Source organism: Hipposideros armiger, unplaced genomic scaffold (assembly GCF_001890085.2).
Source record: "Hipposideros armiger isolate ML-2016 unplaced genomic scaffold, ASM189008v1 scaffold_493, whole genome shotgun sequence".
In the NCBI taxonomy this organism is placed as follows: Eukaryota; Metazoa; Chordata; class Mammalia; order Chiroptera; family Hipposideridae; genus Hipposideros; species Hipposideros armiger.
The window spans coordinates 1,139,046-1,140,633 of NW_017731843.1; positions in this window are offsets into that span (position 1 = coordinate 1,139,046).

Here is a 1,588-nt window from a genome sequence, read left to right on the forward strand (position 1 = left end):
GAGGAGGAGGAAGAGATGGAGGAGGAGGAGGAGGAGGAGAAGAGGAGGAGGATGAGGAGGAAGAGGAGATGGAGGAGGAGGAAGAGGAGGAGGAAGAGAAGAGGAGGACCATTCTGTTTTTCTTGTTTTATCTTACTGCCTTCTCTTAGTCCCTCATGTTGACCTCATCCTGACCTCTGTCCCATGACTGGGAATTCCCTCCACCTTTCTCCTAGTCTCTCTCTTTGGCAGGTGAAGTTGTCCTGTCCTTATCCTTCATGTGTAAGTCTGAAAATGACTGCCTTTCAGAGATCCTACCTGAGACACAGGTTCTTCTGTTCCATATTTCAACAGACCTCCAAGTCTCCAGATGCTGGCTTCTTGTCATAATTTGCCTTTAATGCCCAACCTCCCTGAGGACAGAGGCTGTTTGTCCTGTTCACATGGTAGCCTTCCTTCCTGCCATGTTCAGTGTCTAGCATGGGGACCACAAATCCTTGCGGGATGGCTGAACAAGCGAACCAAGAAGGCCTTTGATGCTTTTCAGCATTGCTTAGATTTTAGGGTGGAAATTTTGGGGATCTCCTAAACTTTTGTTTCTTTGACTCTGGCAATTGTTAAAATGAACAGGGCTAGCAGAAGTTGAATAATATTGTATGTCAACTATAATTTAATATATATACAGTCATGGGATGTGGAGTACAGTGTGGGGAGTGGAGTCAATGGAATTATAACAGATATGTATGATATGGGGCGGGCGGTGGATTGGAGGAGGGGGTTGTCACTTTGTGAGGGGTGAAAAGTATAACTATTGCATTGTTTTATACACCTGAAACTAATAAAAAATGAACAGGGCTTATGGCTAGAAAGGGGAAGGCGAGATAACAGTAACAATGACAAGAACATGTTTAAGCTCTTGCCTTATTTTAGGCTCTGCTCATCTCTTTACATGAATTATCTCATTTAATCTCCCAAATGGCTATTATGATCTCCATTCTGCAGCGAGTCCTTAAGGGTGGAATGAAAACCAAGAAGTAACGCAGGTGCTAAAAAGTTTAAAAAGAAAGAAAGCTGGACTCAATCTTGGATCTGCCGTGAGAAATGGAAGGGGCCCCAGGACCATGGCTTTAGGGCTGGAAAGTGGTTCTGGGTTGCTTGGTCAACAATAGACAAGGATTACCTGCTGCTAGCCAAATGCTACACATTGGGCTAAGAGTGCTTATATGCATGCTTCATCCAATCTGCACAACAGCCCATTGAGAAGAATGCATTCAGAACAGTTAAGTCACTTGTTCAATGTCACACAGCTGGTTAGTGGCAGGGCTGCAACTTGAGCCCGAAGTAACCTCTGTCTTTGTCAGCTCCGGTTGTTATAACAATACACCACAGGCTGGGTGGCTTAAACAAGACATTTATTTGTCACAGTGCTGGAGGCTGAGAAGTTGATCAGGGTGCCACCATCATCAGGTTCTGGTGAGAGCTGTTTTGCTGGCTTGAAGACAGCTTAGCTGCTTTCTTGCCTTCTTGTTGTAGCCTCACATGGAAAAGAGAGAGAGAGAGAGAGAGAGAGAGAGAGAGAGAGAGAGAGAGAGAGAGAGAGAGAGAGAGA